Source organism: Panicum virgatum, chromosome 1N (assembly GCF_016808335.1).
Source record: "Panicum virgatum strain AP13 chromosome 1N, P.virgatum_v5, whole genome shotgun sequence".
NCBI classification, from domain to species: domain Eukaryota; kingdom Viridiplantae; phylum Streptophyta; class Magnoliopsida; order Poales; family Poaceae; genus Panicum; species Panicum virgatum.
The window spans coordinates 25,128,712-25,149,914 of NC_053145.1; the positions used below are offsets into that span (position 1 = coordinate 25,128,712).

At 45.6% G+C, this 21,203-nt stretch overlaps 1 non-coding gene across 1 annotated transcript; it reads left to right on the top strand.

Moving 5' to 3' along the window:
• Nucleotides 1–18,936: 18,936 nt before the first annotated feature.
• On the top strand, nucleotides 18,937–19,043 carry LOC120657802. Its single transcript, XR_005668338.1, has one exon. It is a non-coding gene; the product is annotated as a small nucleolar RNA R71 (small nucleolar RNA).
• Nucleotides 19,044–21,203: the final 2,160 nt, after the last annotated feature.

Consider the following 21,203-nt stretch of genomic DNA (forward strand, 5'->3'; position numbering starts at 1 on the left):
CACTGTGCATTTGTGTGCCGTGCATCTTGGTCATCGAACAAAGATAAAAGAATCAAATATTTGTGCCCACAGGCTTGCACTCGCAGCTACTTGTACGGCAGGAATCAATGGTAGGTCTCGATTTTCGTGCCCTTCTTTTCACCATGCCCGACGCCGCGACGCGCCACTGCCGGCCTGCCCTGTCCGTTCCTAGTGCGCGCGGCAGCGGCCGCGATAGATGTGACGGAGCAGCGGGCAGCCCGCGCGCGGGGCCTCTCGTTTGCGGTCGCTGCCGGTGGCGCCGCAACTTATGGCGCCCAAGTATATGCCACATCGAAGTCAAGTTAATTTGGTGATAAGTATTTTCGCGTTATGAGTTATAACGCCGAGACGTGTTATCTCGGCGCCACAATTCGTAGTGTCGACACTCAGGATCTAAAAATATAAATCATTTCTAAAAGAGTCTGAATGTGTAATTCTTTCCAAAAAAAGGCCAAAATACAAAAAGTACAGTTCTTGCAACGAAATATTTTTTTCGATGCACTATGGCTCGAGCTATCACAACAAAGGTTTAGTTTCGTACAACGCAATTTTATCGTGGGTTTATTCATAGGTTCTTGCAATAATTTTTTTTGATGCAATATAGCTCGAGCTATCGCAACACTGGTTTAGTTTCATACAACGAGGTGTTTTCGTGGCCATAAGCATAACAACTAGCAACCAAGCAAATAGTGGTTGCAACAATAATAAGCTATAGCAACACTAAATTAAAACTATTTCAACTCAAAACCAGTAGTTGCAACAGGTACCGTACTGGCAACTACCTTTTTCATCGTGGCATTAGCATCTACCTCTTGCAATGGAGGTTATGACAAACGCAACCCATAATTTTGGTGGCTACAAGACCCACATATCGCATAGAATTATGACGGCCGTTGCCATAGAACGAGATATTGCAACAAAATATGTGGTGTTGCGAAAACAAGTGGTGCTCTAAGGGTAATTTCCTAGCACGTCGGCGCCGCCGCCGCCGCAAGGGTGGCTGTGCTCCGCATGAAGTAGCCTCGGCCGTCCGGCACCTGCATCTTAGATGAGTGCATCCTCAGCACTTGCCGGAGATGGAGTGGGGTTTTATGGTGATGGGATGGTTTGGGAGGAGATGAAGTGATGAACAGCGAGAAAGGGCGGAGAAGCGGCGACAGTTTTGCCTTATATAGAATGGGAGGGGTCAAGGAGCAACGGGACCCGCATCCAACAACTATGGTGGGTCTTCCTTGACATCCGCCTTGGAGACTGATGCGTGGGGCCGGGACCACGCATTAGTGACCTAATGTTAGAGGAACGGATGTCAGAGGAACCGATCTCCGAAACTTCTCGCATTGCTGACATGCGTAGTGAATTGGTCTAGTCTCAACAGCAAAAGACAAGTTCAAAATAAACACAAGTTTGCAAATCAAATATAGCAAACACAAGTTCAACAGTAGCCAACACAAGTTCACAAGTTCTGTCCTACTAGATAAAGGGGTAAATGGACTCATACTTAGTAGAATCACAGTATTCGTGTACTCTGGACAAATTATGCATGCATGGCCATCGATCTACATGGCCGAGCTACTGCCCCCCTTCTTTTGATTTCTGATGCCGTTGTTTTTTCTGTGCTGGACAAGAGATGCCCTGTTCACAATCCGAATGGGTGCCCGAAGAATCGCCTATTTCAACACCCTATTTGCCCTGCATTGCAAGTTCATTGTAATAACATAAATGCATTGCAGAGTATTCATAAGAATATTGTGAACTGAAGCCTGTACTCATGCCGTCCAAATAACCATAATCCGTTTCATGATCATCTGAACCATTCACTATGTAGAGATGAAAATTCCTAATCCCCTGCTTAACATGAGCAGTCACTATTTTCTTTACGTCTTCTTCTCCAGTGATATGTACTAGTCCTGTTGCTAGCTCACTCAATGGTGGGAGGTAATACAACTCAACTCTTCCTGTGTATCCATGATTACATAGACACTGCACCATAAAGAGGTACTCAATAGTTTGCGGCTCCAAAATTCTAAACTGACTAAGTTGGTCACGACTGTCGTCGTACTTCCGTAGATCCAAATATACTTCCTTCACATGGTGGACCTTAAAACTCATTACCACATCCTGCATGTATTATGGATTACACAAATTAAGGTAGTTTGAGAACAATTCGTTCTTGCAAAATAAATTTCATTTATCGGGTGATGCTCGTTGTCTGATAGTATGTAAAAATCGTGCCGTGACATAGAGATAATACCGTCTTGTTCCTAAAAGTGCAAACATTTGAGGCGTTTAGGTAGTTGTATCATTACATATTGCAAAATATCAATTAGTTTAGTACCATAGTTATCTCGACTTTCTTCTTGCCACGAGCCTTCTCCTGCGAGATGGATAACTCAACCAGGGACTTCAGGTTCAAGTGCTCCAAGGCCAAAGCATGGAACTTTGCTTTTAATAGGCCAAGAGCCGAGTCCATTGTATCTTCATCTTTCTTGATGTATGAGTCATTTTTGTGACACCTCAAGAGTCTAGCTTCTAAATTAGGGTTTAATGTGTGGATTTGGTGCTTATTATGTTTCATAGTTAAAAATTATTCTATGCAAAACTAGGGGTATTTTGGTAATTATGAAAAATTATAAGTACTTTGTTGCAAAAAGTTTTGGCTTGAAAAGTATTTTCAACTTGTTATGGGCCTTATTGCAAATATGCTAAAAATATTTACTTACTAGCATTATTGCATTCTAGCCCAAAAATACTATATTTTTGCTATTAAAAAGTATTTGTTTCCTTAATGGAATAATGTTCTTTTGAAATTATAAAAATATTTTCAAAACCTTTGATCTAGTGCAAAATTGCATAACATGAAAGTTGTAGATCTTGAAAAATTGAACAACTTTTATGTTGGGCACTTTTTCATTTGAGCCCTAGATTAGTGGGGAATTTTAGTTTGCAATTAGCCCCTTGAACTTTCCTGTAATTGCAAACTAGCCCACCCACAGTTTCTTCAACCTCGAGCTACCGAGAAACAGAGGGCGCCGCCGCCGCCCTTTGCCAACGGTTGCATGGGAGTGACTCAACGGTGCTCCAAGCGTGTGAGTTAGGTTTACCTTGCAAGGATTAAAATTCGGTTCGAACTGTTCCGCCTCTCACGGATATTGAGACTGCTTAATCTCTTTGCCACATGGAGTAAAAAGTGAAACAAAGATGATACTCAATCTTGTTGGATGCAAATAATTTCTCTATACCATGCTTATATAGATAGGTGCAAACCTAGAATGGTTAATCCAACTAGAATCTGAAATCTAAAACTTGAAAGTAAGGACCTACTCTTTGTTGCTTTTCAGCAAAATAAATCTAGAGCCTTCACAAGCTTTGCATGTCTAGTTAAAGGGCTAATGTATACCCTTAGACGGGTCAGTCTTGCTGAGTATTAGTATACTCAGACTTGCTTGTAACATTGTTTTCAGGAATGCCTTCTGATGATCACAACAATAGTATGACTTGGCCTAGTGCTTTATACCTACTGGCTGGACGATGGAATGGGAACCATCTACCAGCTATGGTTCAAATGAATGATGTCATATCCGGGCTTATCATGACATCACCCCTACTATGTTTGTATATCGTGTTTTACTTTTCTGCTGCAGAACTTCTCTTTTACACTTAGCTTCTGTAAAATCTCTTTAAAGTTCTTCAACTTTCTAGCTCTAACTTTGATGTAAATTACACTCTTATCTATGTAATATAGAATATTGTGGAATTGTTGTATCTCTGACTCGTCTTCATGCAGGATGTATACTTGTGTTACGATCCGGTATCAAGTGGTTTCATCGGGATTTTACCCGACAGACCAGTGATTATATCGGTTGAGGTGCTTTTAGATGTTTACTGCACTTAAACTGGTATAATTCAGACTGATTCTGCCACAGCTGGTATCAGAGCGGGCAGGTATACTCATGATGGTACAACAAATCTTAGAAATATTTTGAATAAAAGATGTGCTCAACAAAGTTTTTACAAAACTGCGTTGGACTCGTTAAGGAGTCTGCTTAGATTGTAAAGCCCTAGGGTGATGTTATATGGGTATTACTAGGTGGCCATTAATTATGCAGGTCATGTGTTTTCTGCAGGTACCCTAACTACAGTTCGATAGGCTAAGAACGGGTAGGATCTATCGACTAGATAATATAGGGAGAAACGTATCTAGGCCACCGAAATTAACCACGTAAGACCAAAAGTATTTGACAGTTATTTTTGGTTGTGAGGACGATAGAACGTGCACGCATTGTTAAAACTTGAATGTTATGCTTGAATATCTTTTTAAGGACTTTTAGAGTGCTTATCTTGTTTGATTTGTTTGTGGGAAATATGGTGAGTGCCTGGTTCTAAAACTTAGACTTAGTTAACCTTAGAAGTGGTAGACTAGTTGTGCTTAGATCAAGCCATTGCATCCTTGATCTTTTGTTCAAGAAGTTTTCTAATGATCAACTAGCTTTGTATATAGTTTGATCATTCTTGATTCTTTTGAAAACTTTATGTTTCAATGAATCATATCCTACGATTTTTGTGAACCTTTTTTGGCAACATCATACCATTTGATAATGGAAATGAGGATAAACTGGGATCTAATGGACACCTTCCATGATTCAAATGGTGGGATCAACGCGTGGTACCCCTGAAGGATTTAGCCATGGCCAGACTAGTGGATGTCAGCAACCGCCACCACCACCTCCTAATTTGGCAGAAGTTATGGCTCTACTAACTGAGCTGATACGCCAACTAGTACAGCGGCAGCAAAACCAACCCCGCTCTCAGCAGCAAGGACGTGAAGATTATATTCCCCTAGCACCGGGATATCAAGACTTCTTTGGTACCCATCCTCCGTTGTTTCACCAGACTGACGAGCCCCTAGATGCAGATGCATGGCTTCGGACCATAGAGTCAAAGTTCGCTTTATTGCCGGTACCATGCTCCGAAGCAAACAAGACTCTCTTCGCCGCCCAGTAGCTATGTGGCACCGCCCGCATTTGGTGGGATAATTATCATGCCATGCTGCCCGTCGATTATGTTGTCAATTGGGAAGAATTCAAGACCGCCTTTAGGGCGCATCATATTCTTGAGGGACTCATGGATCGGAAACTGAATGAATTCTTGGCGCTTACACAAGGAACCCGCACTGTGCTTCAATACATACAAGTCTTCAATCACTTGTGCCAGTATGCGGGTCATCATGCAGACACTGATGTCAAGAAGCAGGAACGTTTTCGTCGTGGTCTTAACACCAAGCTCAAAGGGCATCTTAATCTTGTTCGCCCCAACAGTTTCAATGAGTTGGTAAACATGGCAACCACTCAGGACGATTGTATTAAAGCGCATCGTGCCAAGAAGAAGAGGAAGGCACCGACTGAACCCTTAGGTGTGCAGCCACTGAGGTATTGTTTAGTGCAGAATACAACACCCAAGACCCCACCAAAGAATGCTTCATCAGGCAGATGGATTTTCAGGCCACCCCAACAACAAGGAGCAACTAGACTCTCAGTGCCTCAACAACAACAGTCTGGACCAAGATTAGATTTTCAATCGCCCAATTATCCAAATAATAACAACCATTGCTATCTCTGCAGAAGTACTATGCAGTTTGCTAGGAATTGCCCTCGAAACCAGAAGCCTGCACAAGGTCAGAATTCTAATCAAAACTTTAACCAGAACAATCAAGGCAAGGGCAAGAAGCAAGACATGCAAGGCAAGATCAACTTTACTACTCTTGCTAAACTTTCGGAGCAACCAAATTTTCCTGACTTCCTTAATCCAGGTACCTAGCATCCCAGTCTATGTCTATTCTCGAACCTCGGGACGAGATTCTTTTAAGGGGGGTAGGCTGTGACACCTCAGGTGTCTAGCTGCTAAATTAGGGTTTAATGTGTGGATTTGGTGCTTATTATGTTTCATAGTTAAAAATTATTCTATGCAACACTAGGGGTATTTTGGTAATTATGAAAAATTATAAGTACTTTGTTGCAAAAAGTTTTGGCTTGAAAAGTATTTTCAACTTGTTATGGGCCTTATTGCAAATATGCTAAAAATATTTACTTATTAGCATTATTGCATTCTAGCCCAAAAATACTATATTTTTGCTATTAAAAAGTATTTGTTTCCTTAATGGAATAATGTTCTTTTGAAATTATAAAAATATTTTCAAAACCTTTGATCTAGTGCAAAATTGCATAACATAAATGTTGTAGATCTTGAAAAATTGAACAACTTTCATGTTGGGCACTTTTTCATTTGAGCCCTAGATTAGTGGGGAATTTTAGTTTGCAGTTAGCCCCTTGAACTTTCATTTAATTGCAAACTAGCCCACCCACAGTTTCTTCAACCTCGAGCTACCGAGAAACAGAGGGCGCCGCCGCCACCCTTTGCCGCCGGTTCCCCGGCCCAGTGGCTGCCCCAGGCTGCCAACTGATGCGCTGGTGAGCCTCCTCGGCCCCTCGATCCATTTCCCCTTTTGCGGCGCCCCTTTTCTCCTTCCCCAAGGCAGTCCGCCGCCGCCCCTGATTCCATCTCCGGTGAGCTTGACCGCCGCCGGTTTCACCTCCCCGTGCCGCTCTGCCACCTCCACACGTTGCGCGTGCAACACCGCCGCCTTTTGCGCTGCCTCTGCTGGCCACCCGAGCATGCGCCACGCCGCCGCACTGCGCCATCCCGCCGGCTGCCGCAGAAACATGCTGCCGTCGACAAATTCGCCTTTGCCCTTGTCAAACTCGATCCCCAGGCTCTTCCTCGTACTCAGCCCCCTCCCTTCGGGCTATAAATAGCCCCGTCCATCCCCAGCTATGGCATTCCTCACCGCCGCCCCCATTTCCAATTCCCGCGACCTCGGCTCCCCATTGATCCATCGCCATAAGACCCCTCCGACCAAACCAAACCCCTTGTTAGCTTCACCGCACCCCTGTGAAGTTCACCCACCATTTCTCGCCGCCAATCCACCACCGGAGCACTGCTGCCAACGAGCACCTCTGCTGCCAGTGCTCGCCGCCGACGAGTCACTTCCGATCAGCCCCAGGCTACCTCGACCCCTCCACCAGGTCCGCCTTGAACTGCTGATGCTCCCTAGCCCTTCCATTATAGCCGCCGGCGAAGCCCCTCGCCGGAATCTGGCCGCCCTCCCCTGTCCCCGTTCCCAAAACCGGCCAACGGCCTATTTGCAAGGAATCTTTAATTTCAGGGACCTGATTGCTCTAATTCAATTCTTTTCAAGGGCCTTTTTGTAAGAGTTTAAGTTCTTTGCATTGTGAACTTTGAAAAATTCTAGTAAATGCTAGAAAAATCAGAAAAATGTCAAATTAATTTTGTTTTGTTCCTTGTGAGTAACTCTATATGATGATGTGGTGAGTTTGCTATGAAACCTTGTGTAGTAATTTTTTTAAAATAAAATTAGTTTATAGGTCTTTCAAACTTGGATCTTTTATTTTGGGAGTTTATTTCAAATAAGCTTTGAATATGTGATCTTTGAAGCATGTTAAACTTTTCAAAAGTTTTCAAAACATATTAGTAGATTTTAATTCATGATTTCAAAACTTTTCTTCTCTATATTGCTTATATTTAAAGAAAGATCTTTCTGTGGTTTATTTAGAAATAAAAACCCCTTCTTTCATGTTATTTTATGGAGTTATTTATGTTCCTTTTTACTCCATAAATGACTGCCTAGTAAATAGAAATTGAATGGTTGTTTTCTTGAGTGTTCAACTCTTTAGTGAAGGAAAGCTATACTCAAGCACTTCACTAATTTACTTTTACTGCATTGCATATGAAACATCGTTAGTCGATGAAACGTACGAGTTTATTCAAGATCCAGAAGTGGTTTTCTCAGAAGCTTAGGCCAACGTTGAATTAACTGAAGCCCCGAACTCTGATTCAGAAGAACCGAAGACCACTGACTCTATAAACACCAATACAGGCAAGCCCCGGTGCATAATCCCATTATTTTAAATTATGCAACTTATGGTTATTATTTACTTGTGCATTTAAGTTATTGGAGTTGAATGCAAACCTTAAATGCATAATTCTAGGAACCTATTGTTTGAACACCAGAAACGGAGTTCGACTAGATGCTATGCTAATAGGACCGGTAAAAGTCGAGTGATTTTATGTCACTCGCGAGCTTATAGGAGTTGATTGTTACTTCCTGCAGTCACTATAAGGACCATGGAAAGGATCTGGATATCCCGCCTGTGTAGTTGAATTTTTGCTAAGGTCGCAGTGTGTGGTAGTGTTGGTTAAGCATATGAAAGTACTAGCCACATGCCGTAAATATGGTACGCGGCAAGCCCAGTAACTGATCGGCCCGGCAAGTGGACTTTACCCCACTCTCTCTTAGAGATAGGAAGTTATTTTATGACGAAAGTTTATTATATGTTGCACAACGATCACAGGTGCAGAGAATGGCGGCTCTCTATAGTTGGGGAGAGTGGCCCTGATCCATGAACTGGAATGAGAAGCCAACAGTTGCTTGGGAGTGACTCAACGGTGATGCAAGCGTGTGAGTTAGGTGCAAACAAAGATGATACTCAATCTTGTTGGATGCAAATAATTTCTCTATACCATGCTTATATAGATAGGTGCAAACCTAGAATGGTTAATCCAACTAGAATCTGAAAGCTAAAACTTGAAAGTAAGGACCTACTCTTTGTTGCTTTTTAGCAAAATAAACCTAGAGCCTTCACAAGCTTTGCATGTCTAGTTAATGGGCTACTGTATACCCTTAGACGGGTCAGTCTTGCTGAGTATTAGTATACTCAGACTTGCTTGTAACTTTGTTTTCATGAATGCCTTCTGATGATCACAACAATAGTATGACTTGGCCTGGTGCTTTACCTACTGGCTGGACGATGGAATGGGAACAATCTACCAGCTATGGTTCATATGAATGATGTCATGTCCGGGCTTATCATGACATCACCCCTACTATTTTTGTATATCGTGTTTTACTTTTCCGCTGCAGAACTTCTCTTTTACACTTAGCTTCTGTAAAATCTCTTTAAAGTTCTTCAACTTTCTAGCTCTAACTTTGATGTAAATTATAGTCTTATCTATGTAATATAGAATATTGTCGAATTGCTGTATCTCTGACTCGCCTTCGTGCGGGATGTATACTTGTGTTACGATCCGGTATCAAGTAGTTTCATCGGGATTTTACCCGACAGACCAGTGATTATATCGGTTGAGGTGCTTTTAGATGTTTAGTGCACTTAAACTGGTATAATTCAGACTGGTTCTGCCATAATTTTATTCAATGAGCTTGGTATACCCCGTGTTTGAGATGGAGCGTTCCTGATCTACATTGTACCAGAGAAAGGCATCACACGCTTCTTCTATTGCTTTTTTCGCAAGGTGTACCATTTGATGCTCCCACTCGAGGGCCCATTTATCATATGCAGTCTAGATCTGTTTCTCCTGTTTGGCACGTTCAGCTTGTACATGACGGTCGATGACCATACACTCTCGTTTCCTGCTCATGGTACTTTTGCAACGGTCTAGCATGATCTTTAGTTGCAAGTTGGCCCGGTCTGACTTGAACTATTCCATCCTCTCCTTCACCTCGTTCAGGGACTGTTGAAGTGGATCCATGGTAACTAGGGATACATCGGGTAGACAAAGAATTACAATATGCACATGAGAAAACAAGAACTGAGCAAGTAAGCAAAGGCATGGAATCATCATGCTTCCTGGATTTAATGTACATAATTAAAATTAAAATTTGAAGAGTCCACATTGATTTTTGTTTGAGTACGAACGGAACATGCGCAGCACCGAGAGCGAGGGCGACGTGAAACGATGACGCACCGTGGCGGGGTGAGGCATGGCGCGCGTGCGTCGGGACCGGTACGGTGCGCAGCGTGGCGACGCGGCTGGGCGAACAATATGATGGTAAAAACGGTGCTCACCACGTTCTTGAGGCAAGAGCAGCGAACGGCGGCGTGACGTCGGGCGACTCGACGACGATTGGCGGCGCGAGGTCAGTTACAGTGAACGCAGCGCGAAAGTGGGTCGTAGGGGACTACGGCTTTGTGAGGGAGGAATGGCATCAGGGCTGACACTTTCGTAGGTGCAGGGGATGGACCTAGGGCTTCCAACGGCTCGGCAGCGACATGGGCTGGTAATTCCTTAAATTCTAGGTGTGATTGGCGGTTTATGACGCTGCACTACTTGCGGGCCTGTGGTAACACTGCGCAGTGGGGCGAGGATCAGTGTGGCACTGCGCGTAGGGCCTGGCTGGAAGAAGATTAAGGCGGGACCCGCTTGAAGGTGCTGAGAGGGGAAACACCGTCCGGTGGTGTAGTCCGATGTGTGGAGTAAACATCTAGGCTCACCTACTTTGAGTTCAAATGCATTTTGTTTCAACTCATGTGTTGTATCTGAGATACCTTGTTCTAGAACTCACTAGTGCGCACAAAACTAACATCTGAGTGCACCTAGTTTGGGATTGAAGGCAATTGGTTTCAACTTATGTGTTGTATCTGAGATACCTAGTTCTAGAACTCACTAGTGCGCACAAAACTAAGATCTAAGCTCACCTACTTTGAGTTTGAACGCAATTTGTTTAAACTTATGTGTTGTATTAGAGATACATTGTTCTAGAATATACTAGTACACACCACGCAATCTAGAATTCAAGTGGCAGTGGAAAGATCAACTGGATACCGGCACTCACAAGTCAGACCGGTGTTGTCAATGGAAATATACACTGGATGGATTTTGTGGAATTATACTGGCAACGGAAAGATCAACCGGATACCGGCACTCCCAAGTCAGACCGGTGTTGTTAATGGAAATATCCATCGGATGGGTTTTTGGAACTATTGTGGCAACGTAAAGATCCACCGGATACCGGCACTCACAAGTCAGACCGGTGTTGTCAACGGAAATGGCAATAGAAAGATCCACGGGACATAGTGATTAGATCATCTCCGGTGATCTTGTCGGCCCACTACCATACACAGTGCAGAATATAATTTTTTTTAAATGCAAAACTTTCCATCTTATAACTTCATGTGCCAATCCGAAGATTATGGGGATCATGGCAACAGCAACCCAAAGATTACTCCATCCTCCTTTCTCTTTCCATCTACATGTACTCCACCACTACAGATACCGCGCTACAGCCAAAGGTGCTGGCCGCCACCCAAATTGCTCCACGAGCTCACACTGGCACTCAGCATCGGCCGCTGCACTCCGTAGCCAGAGGTGCCGGCCGCCACCGCTGCGTGGTCACCTCGCACTCAGTGATTCGTCTCGCCATGGTCTCCTCGCACGCGGTGATCTTCGGCTCACCATGGTCCCGTCGCAGTTGGTGATCTTCATCGCGCCGTGGTTACCTCACAGTCGGTGTTCTTCATTGTTGTTGGCATTTCTTATGCCCGATTAGAATAGATATTCTGCAAGCGCACAAAATCACCGCTGTAGCACTTCAGCTTGGAGTATTACAGGGAATTGTATTTTTCCTCAGGGAAGCACTATGGTAAAGAGTATCGTAAATCGAATGATAACCGTACTAGCTTGATCGACCGACTGACTAGACGGGGGTAAGCCAGTAAGTGAGATAAATGGCCACGCAATGACTGAGTGACACACGAAGATTCTAATCCTTAGAGAGGTAGCAGCTGAGAGGACAACAAGCGAGATAAGACACATGATACACTTCTAACCTATCGAGCTAGCCTCTTTAGATCAGACTAAACACCTAACTAGTTCTCGGGAAAGCAAAACTTACTTCGGCGGTTGGAAGAGGAAGGACTTCAGAAAGGGATGAGAGGGGAGTCCAATGGCAACCTGCACTACTGCTATGAAAACACCTGAACATGGTGGACTACAAAGGACGGATAGGATTGTCACCACCTACCGACTGCAACAACGGTTCCGTGGGGGTGGAACACACTTTCTAGCTAACACTAAGGTCAGACACCACGTCTGCACTCGGTGTTAGGATTTCTCTCGAGGCCTTCGAGAGAAATCCCCCTCAACCTAGAGCACTAACTTGAGATACTCTAGTCCGGGCGAGAAAACCCGTAAGTTAAGTTCCCAATCACTAAGAAAGATAATTTAGCCTAAGCTAAAGGACCACTTCCATGCTCAAGCTGAACACTCAGACTTGAGTATATGGAAGACTACGGAAAGTAAAGCTGACTCGGAAAAGTACTTATATTAATAATGTCAAAAGAAAGAAAGCTATACCAGACTTCCGACGACTCCAGAATCCCGAGCAAGCTTGACTCAACTCTAACTCCCAAGCTACTAACCTACTCTAGAAAGTACAAGTAAAGAGAGAAGAGCTCCAATGGTGTGTGTTGAAGTGATGGATGGTGCCTTCTATTTATAGCCTTCCAAGGTCAGTTCACGGCCAGCATTGCAGGTAGCGTCGGTTGAAAGCAGGTAATACGGTTGAGCATAGCTTCCACGCCAAGACCCAGCCCGAGATGCTTCCAAGTGGGGCCGGCCGACCTCCCCTTGGCTGGGCGGCCTGGGGATCAAGCCACGTGGCCACCGACTTTCGGACAATGGCTCTGATCTTCTCCTGGAGACAGTTGACAGTTGCTTCGGCTCCACGGGTGCAAGTGCTAGGCCGGCCTCCCTCTGGCCCATCTCGGCCTTCTATTTTGCTGACACTTCACTCTGCCTTTGTGCATTCTCCAGGGAAGTGGGTCACCGGATTACTTTGGATTTTGGGCTGCCTTGTGAGTCTTTGGATCAATGTCAATGCCTTTTGGTGTATCCAATTGAACCGAGGCCCAACCCTCGACTCAGAACCTCATGAGTGTGTCTTAATGCCACTGGATTGAAGCCGGGGTCTTGTTCTCGAAAGTGCCTGGCCGGATGTCCCAGGAGAGGCCGGTCGGCCTGGGTTTCTGCCCAATTTTGCTCATTTTTTGGTACACATGCTCCTGCAATCAAAACTCATCCAAAACTTGTGGAACTCATTAGAAATAAGTAAAATATGAATGGAATATGGTGTAAAGCTCATGTTATTTCCGAGAAGTTGATGGCTAGAATGTGGATTTGAGGCCGTCAACACCCCCCCCCACAAGCTTAAACTTTTGCTCGTCCTCGAGCAAAGCTTAAACTGAGGCTCGGTGGACGAGGAGTTGTGTCAATGTTTACCCCCTTGCAGGTACTCTATGCACAGCATATTACTCTTCCCGTCTGTACTTATGAAAAGTTGGCTCATACCTAAGGTTCTGGAAGATGGGGCGTATTTGTTTTTCATCCCTCGGTCTTGGGCGGTTGTTGGACTGAACAACCTTCACCGGAATGTTCCCTGCTACCTGTTCAGGTTCCCAGCTAGGATTTTTGCAAGAATTTTTCAAAAGAGGTTCAGGTTTCCCAATGGTACTCTCGAGTCGCTCAAAGTGTATGATCCTCACCTATGGTCTGACCATGTTCTTTCTATCTCTAAGGCTGATATGTGGAGTTTTTGGGTAGGAAGATGGGTGCATACCTTGGTTACCTGTATTGCTCAGCCGAAGGGTGATCCATGCCGGGGTCGGTACTTAGTGAAATTCAGGTCTCATGGAACATGAAATATTTGGAGGGTATGAAGGGATGAAGTGGATAGCTTCCTATTTAAATTTATTTGAACTCCATCATTTGCAACTCTTTGGGATAGAGAGTTGGCTTCTCTTTAATTTTCTTTTCTCTCTCATTTTTTTTAAAAGAAGATAGCTCCACTCTCTTTTGCTGATATAACTTGAATTCTTTGGAGTTTTGAATGGGAAGCTTTTGTGGGATGAACTGAAGTGTTGAGATGGTGATTGCAGGGGAGCATATCTGGCAAAGGAGGATGTCAATACCCGGAGTGGGTGACTAACAGGCCAGCTATGTTTGGGCTAGCAAATGGTGAATTTATGTGGGAGATGAAGACCTATAGATGGCAAGTACCATTCCCGAAGTGGATGCACCATTCGACAAAGCTCAAAGTAACTTCAGATAGCTCAAACGGTTTATGCAATATAAGGCTCTAGATGGGTCATTTTAACCATGGGAAACCTTTACCAAAATTTTAATTTTATAAGAATTCCGAGGGGTTCCCTACTAGAGCAAGAAGTTTAAATTCCGGTTTGGGCTATCTCGAATCCCACAACTTAGACTTTAGAAATTGAACTCATGTCTCCACGCAACCAGATTTTCAGTGGAACTACTATGTGCCAACTAGTTCAGGTACTAGGAGAGTAAAAAGCTGTAAACGAGGCACATACAGGGTTTAAACAGAGCAACTATTCATCATTTCCAAAGTAAGAGCTTACACGAATTCCCACTCATATACATTTTATTCAAAGCATAGAAATATTTTTGGGATTTTTGTTATGAGATTATTTATTTATTACTACTATTATTATTTTTGTTGTTGTTGTTTTTTTAGCATGGCTACTGCATAGAAAGAACGGGTGCGATGACTTACCTGGTGTGTCCCCCCAAGCTTCGATGAAGCTCAGTCCTCCTCATCGCAGTCCTGCTCTCCTTCGTCGGGCTCCTCCTCATCGTCATCCTTGTCCTCCTCGTTGTCGTCATTGTTTTCCTCCTCGTCATTGTTGTTCTCCTGTTCGGGTGGCTGGTATGGCTGGGACTGCTGATAGTCCAGCCCAAGGTGGATGAAGACATTCGAGACGTCGTACTGCAAAGCGGAGCTCAACCCCCAGCTCTCCTGAGTGAGCTGAGTGTTGTGTGCCATCGTGTCCTGCATCTGCTGCTGCTGTGTACCAAGTGTGCTGATGCGGTTCGAAAGGTTCGTGATGCTCCGAAGAATTGAGTCCTCATAGTTGAAGCATACTGACGATGAGGGACCCATCTGTGGACCATAGGATGAATGCATGCCTGCGGGGTAGTACGGTCCTTGTCCTCCGACGAATCCACTGCTGCCGGCCTAATACGGGTCATAGTTGTAATGCCCGTACGCCTCCTCGAAGCTCATGTTCTTCGTGGACAGCCCCGGTTGTGCAGAGGCATGAACCGGGGGCGTCCGTCGTGATGGATTTGCTCCGGCTTGCTCGCGCTGGGTCCTGCTCCTCGTCTTTGGACCTGCAACACTCCGTCGTGCGGGTTCTCTCTTCTCCATTGCAATGTTAGACTTTTCACCGAGTAGAGAGAGAGTCTCGGGCATGGAAGCTCGATCTCCCTATCATACCCGGGGTAGCACATAAAGAGAGAATTTTCTGGCCCTTCCCGCATCATGTGCCCTTGCACAAAATGCTCAAGACCGACCTCGTATCTATACACCTCCGTCTCGGGCAGGAATGTGACTTCGGCGCCATCCATCGTTTTGACATACCTCGCCACACGGGTGACCCGTGGGGTTATGTCGATGGGGCTTTTCTCCGTAATCATCTTCTGCCAATGAGCAAGCATGCTCCAAACGGGCAAAAAGCGAATTTTGTTCGCCATAGCGTACAAACACTGTAGCTCAGGCAAGCTGCAGAGGCGAAGGTCTGTGCGAGAATGCACAACCATGGCGAGCCACTTGGCGAGAAACCTCAGAGTAGGATTATGAATTGAGACTATGCTGTTCTTACTACTCACGGGTTCGTTAGAAATTTCACTCCACCAAGAGCTACGGTCATATTGACAATGCTCAACAAGTATGTTGGGGTCTAAGATGCATCTTTTATTAAAGCCCAAATCAACACTAAATTGTTGGAGAGACATTTCGAATTGTTCGTTAAAGAACCGAAAGTAAACTTTAGTTTCAGTGCTGGTTTCTTCAACAGTAAGAGACATAAGAAATTCCATGGTCAAGAGATGCGAACCTAGCTCGACGATGTCGGCAGAGTTCTCCCATCCGACGGCGGTAAAGGTTTGGTTCATGTCTTGCAAAAGTCCCATCATGATGAGGAAATGTGTTTCGAACCTCTTGGCATGGGCATAGATTTGCCTCTTCAGCAGCTCGAGTGCTTGCCTCTCGTAGTCGTTCTTGAAGATGATTTGTTCAACCATCGTCAAGATCCTGATGCGGAAGCGACTCCGTGGGACTGCGGGAATTTCTTCTTCTTCCCGGGATGTGTGTGAACGGTGACCGGAGTTGACCGACATGTATCCCGAGAAGAAGAGGAACTCCGCGAGCTTCTCGACCTTCTCGAGAGTGCCTTCTTGACCTTCTCCTTGGCTCGATTCAGCATGGTGTCTGCAAAAGGTTAGTACAAGCAATACCTGAAGGAAACAAGGGTTAAGAAGAGAGTTAACGTTAGTCGTTAGTCGTTTTTGCGGGGCATTAAACCACCACTAACATTCAACGTTCAGCGTGGCATGAATTTATTTAGAAGGGAAATATTTTTGTGTTTTCTGGTTTATGAACTTCACTAATTACTACTCAAATTTTATTTTGGGGGCGAGCTAGAACTTGAGTCGTCTACTTAATCAACTCTAAAGAGCTCAATTAAGCAAGAAAACTCAAGGAAGGGAGAAGAGATTAAGGAGCTCGGGCTGGGACATGTGTACCTGAGCTTCTGGTGCACCGACGGATGCTGCGCTCGCCGGCTTTTATAGCGGGGCGCCAGGGCCAGGCCGGCCGGCCTGGGGCAGGCCGGTCAGCTCCTGTGCGGCGGCCGTCGAGCCACATTGTCGGTCTAGCGTTTAGGCTTGCAGGTGATGATGCCTCCCGTCGGTGGTGATGGGACTCGGGTGGAGGGCAGAGGCCGGCCGGCCTTGATGAGGCCGCTTGGTGTGCCTCTACACGTTCGCGTGCTCCCCCCTTTGTCCCTTGCTGCTTCGTTACTCCAAGAATTCACTCCCGGTTGTCCCCTGCGAGAGGAGAAAAAGTGGGGCCGGCCGGCCTACAACTCAGCCAAAAGTTTTCGAAAAATTTTCGTGATGTTCTTTGGATGCAAATTTCAAATTTTAAACATGCGTTGGTTAAAATTCAAAATATGATTATGCAAGATGGAAAGAAAATTGTGCAAGGAAAAACTATCCTATATGCAATTGAATGATGGATACATGCCATGTACTTCATGGCGAGGGCTCGGGTTTTGAGTCCGGAGCCGGACTCTCCATGTCTTTGGTTTGATTGTCGTCACCGGATGGAGTCTTGGGTGATGACACTTTCTTCCGCCACACTTTCTTGGGTGTGGGTTGTATTTCAACCTTTGCTTCTTGTGATTCCAGAAATTTCTTATGTTGGATCCGTCGTTTGGCATTCCTCTGATTGTGAAGCTTGATTAGCTTCGCTTCCTCTTGAATTCGTAACTCCTCCTGAATCCGCAGACTTTCTACAAACTCAATGAGGGCTTCAATGTTTGGAAGAGATGATTCTGTGCCTCTTTCTCGGGGTTTTTCTTCCGACGGACCTCCTTAACTTGTGAGCATTGTTCAACCTTTGGTTTGAAGGCCAACTTCTCCTGCTGGCCATTGATGTTGAGCTAAATCTCTCCAGCTCCAACATCAATATGGGCGTTTGCTGTGCTCAAGAATGGCCTGCCCAGGATGAGCGGCGTCTTGGCGTCGACTTCCATGTCGAGTACGACGAAGTCGATGGGAATGAAGAAATTTTGGATTTTCACCGGGATATTCTCTGCTATTCCCGTGGGGTAGCAGACCGTTTGGTCCGCTAGCTGCAAACACATGGCAGTAGGGGCAAGTGCATGATGATTGAATTTGTCATAAACTACCTTTGGCATGACACTAATGCTTGCTCCCAAGTCGCAGAGGGTGTTCGAAAAGTGTTGAGCCCCGATTGAGCAGGTGATGGTGGGGCAGCCTGGGTCTTTCTTCTTCACTAGGAGAGGATCGAGTATAGCAGCACTACACTCTTCCGTTAACTGCACGACCTCAGTGGTGGGCAGTGTCCGCTTGTTTCCAAGAATATCCTTTATATACTTGGCATACGTGGATACCAGCATAGCGTCAAGAAGTGGTATATTCACATATAGCTTCTTGATTACCTCGATGAACTTGCCGAATTGTTCGTCGGTCACTGGCTTCCTTATCCGCTCCGGAAACGGTAAAGCAGTTGTGTCGTGATAGTCCCGCGAAGTTCTCGGGGGTTCCACGGGGTCTTCCTGAGTAGCAGAAGTGTTGGATTCTACAGCCTCCTCCTGCGCTTCATCTTGAACTTCGGTATGGCTAGCGCTTACGGTCTTTCGCTGCTTCCCTGCATCCTTTGGAAAAGGTGGCTCTTGCGTGGTCTTACCTCCACGCGTGGTCACCGCACTAACATTTTTTTCCGAGGGTACTTCCAGTTGCCCAGGTAGTTTCCCCGTGTCAACGTTAGGACATGAGGATGCAAGCTAAGCTACTTGGGTTTCTATCATTTTATTAAAGCTCAGTTGGTTCTTAATAACATAATTAAATCCCTCTAGTTGTGCAGCCATAGATTCTAGGATCTTGTCATTAGCAAGGAATTTTTTACTAATGTTACCATTTATTTGCTTTTGGCCGTAAACTAGGTCTTTTAATGTGGGTTGAAAATTGTTATTGAAGTCCATACCTTGTTGTTGACCGAAGGGGAGGTTGGGCTTGGAGTTCCAACCCTGCTGAGGACAAAATCCTGAATTGGGATTATTGTTGCTCCCAACAAAGTTTGCGTCCTCTTGAGTTAATGGGCACGAGGTGCCCGAGTGCCCAGTCTCGCCACATGTTTCACATGTCATACGAGACTTCGAAACCTGACTAACCTCATGGTGCGGAGATTCCAGCTTCTTCATCAGAAGTTCCAACTTGGAAGCTAACATATCGACCGTGTCGATCTGATGCATGCTCTTGGGATGGGCTCGCTGCCTTTCTCCTTTCCAACTTTGGTTGGAAGCTATCTTGTCAATCAGCGCCTTTGCTCCCGCAACATCGAGTGATAGGAAGGAACCACCCGCTGCTGTGTCAACGTGGTTCTGGGCTTCCTGATTTAGGCCATGGAAGAAGCTCTGAATGATCAGCCACTCTTCTATGCCGTGATGTGGGCATGCTTGAGTGTACTCCTGGAGACATTCCCAGACTTCCGGGATGGTCTCATCTGGTAATTGCTGAATTCTGGTAATTCTGTTTCGGAGGGCGTTGGTCTTGCCCACTGGAAAGTACTTGTCTAGGAATGCATTTGAACAAGCTTCCCATGTTGTGAAAGCTTCCTTGTTGGAATAGAACCACGTCTTGGCCTTCCCGAGCAGTGAGAACGGGAACAGACGAAGATGGATGTCATCCAGAGTAGTTCCTCTGGGGTTGATGGTGTTGCTCACCTCCAAGAAGTTCTGGAGATGGGCATTGGCATCCTCGGATGCCTTTTCGCAGAACGGACTTGCTTGGACCAAATTCACGAGTCCAGTCTTCAGCTCAAAGCCGTCATTGCCGGCTTGGTTGACGTTCAATCCAGTAGGAATGTGGCTACTTGACGGGGCAGAGAACTGACGGAGAGTCTTCTAAGCCATGGATGGAGATGTTGAGTGGAGGGTGAACTGACAGGCCAAGTGAGTCTCTTCTAAGGTGGGACGATGCGGCGTCTCACGATTCTCCCAATTCTTTCTGGATTTGGGTGGAACTTATTTGGTAGGTCAAAACCAGTCATGCACTACTCTGCATCGATCAAAAGATAGAGAGAGCAATGGTAAGCCCGCTAGAGTTAGCGGCGACAATTAGTAGAGTTTATCAAACTATCTACGATATCTTTAGCCAATAGCTTCCCCGGCAACGGCGCCAGAAATGCTTGTTGGTGTTTCTTATGCCCGATTAGAATAGATATTCTGCAAGCGTACAAAATCACCGCTGTAGTACTTCACCCTAGAGTATTCCAGGGTATCGTATTTTTCCTCAGGGAAGCACTATGGTAAAGAGTATCGTAAATCAAATGATAACCGTAATAGCTTGATCGACTGACTGACTAGACAGGGGTAAGCTAGTAAGTGAGATAAATGGACAGGCAATGACCGAGTGACACACTGAGATTCTAATCCTTAGAGAGGTAGCAGCTGGGAGGACAACAAGCGTGATAAGACACATGATACACTTCTAAACTATCGAGCTAGCCTCTCTAGATCAGACTAAACACCTAACTAGTTCTCGGGAAAGCAAAACTTACTTCGGCGGTTGAAAGAGGAAGGACTTTAGAAAGGGATGAGAGGGGAGTCCAACGGCAACCTGCACTACTGCTATGAAAACATCCGAACATGGTGGACTACAAAGGACGGATAGGGCTGTCACCACCTACCGACTACCACAACGGTTCCGTGGGGTGGAACACACTTTCTAGCTAACACTAAGGTCAGACACCACGTCTGCACTCGGTGTTAGGATTTCTCTCGAGGCCTTCGAGAGAAATCCCCCTCAACCTAGAGCACTAACTTGAGATACTCTAGTCCGGGCGAGAAAACCCATTAGATAAGTTCCCGATCACTAAGAAAGATAATTTAGCCTAAGCTAAAGGACAACTTCCATGCTACAAGAGAAAGACTACAGAAAGTAAAGCTGACTCGGAAAAGTACTTATATTAATAATGTCAAAAGAAAGATACAAGAGCTATACCAGACTTCCGATGACTCCGGAATCCCGAGCAAGCTCGACTCGACTCTAACTCCCAAGCTACTAACCTACTCTATAAAGTACAAGTGAAGAGAGAAGAGCTCCAATGGTGTGTGTTGAAGTGATGGATGGTGCCTTCTATTTATAGCCTTCCAAGGTCGGTTCACGGCCGGTATTGTAGGTAGCGTCGGTTGAAAGTAGGTAAGACTGTTGAGCATAGCTTCCACGCCAAGACCCAGCCCGAGAGGCTTCCAAGTGGGGCCGGCCGGCCTCCCCTTGGCCGGCCGGCTTGGGGATCCCGCCACATGGCCACCGACTTTCGGACAATGGCTCTGATCTTCTCCTGGAGATGGTTGACAGTTGCTTCGGCTCCACGGGTGCAGGTGCTAGGCAGGCCGGCCTCCCTTTGGCCCATCTCGGCCTTCTATTTTGCCGACGCTTCACTCTGCCTTTGTGCATTCTCCAGGGAAGTGGGTCACTGGATTACTTTGGATTTTGGGCTGCCTTGTGAGTCTTTGGTTCAATGCCAATGCCTTTCGGTGTATCCAATTGAACCGAGGCCCAACCCTCGACTCAGAACCTCATGAGTGTGTCTTAATGCCACTGGATTGAAGCCGGGTCTTGTTCTTGAAGGTGCCAGGCCGGCCGGCCCAGGAGGGGCCGGTCGGCTTGGGTTTCTGCCCAATTCTGCTCATTTTTTGGTA